The following is a 630-nucleotide window of genomic DNA, read 5'->3' on the forward strand; positions in this document are numbered from 1 at the left end:
GTTAGGTTAAGGCACAACGTGGGTTAGGTTAAGGCACAACGTGGGTTAGGTTAAGGCACAATGTGGGTTAGGTTAAGGCACAATGTGGGTTAGGTTAAGGCACAATGTGGGGGTAGATTGCGGTACAAATTGCATTACATTGCGGTGCAAATTGCATTACATTGCGGTGCAAATTGCATTACATTGCGGTGCAAATTGAGTTACATTGCGGTGCAAATTGAGTTACATTGCGGTGCAAATTGAGTTACATTGCGGTGCAAATTGAGTTACATTGCGGTGCAAATTGAGTTACATTGCGGTGCAAATTGAGTTACATTGCGGTGCAAATTGAGTTACATTGCGGTGCAAATTGAGTTACATTGCGGTGCAAATTGAGTTACATTGCGGTGCAAATTGAGTTACATTGCGGTGCAAATTGAGTTACATTGCGGTGCAAATTGAGTTACATTGCGGTGCAAATTGAGTTACATTGCGGTGCAAATTGCGTTACATTGCGGTGCAAATTGCGTTACATTGCGGTGCAAATTGCGTTACATTGCGGTGCAAATTGCGTTACATTGCGGTGCAAATTGCGTTACATTGCGGTGCAAATTGCGTTACATTGCGGTGCAAATTGCGTTACATTGCGGT

The sequence above is a fragment of the Schistocerca cancellata genome, unplaced genomic scaffold (assembly GCF_023864275.1).
Source record: "Schistocerca cancellata isolate TAMUIC-IGC-003103 unplaced genomic scaffold, iqSchCanc2.1 HiC_scaffold_864, whole genome shotgun sequence".
Lineage (NCBI taxonomy): Eukaryota > Metazoa > Arthropoda > Insecta > Orthoptera > Acrididae > Schistocerca > Schistocerca cancellata.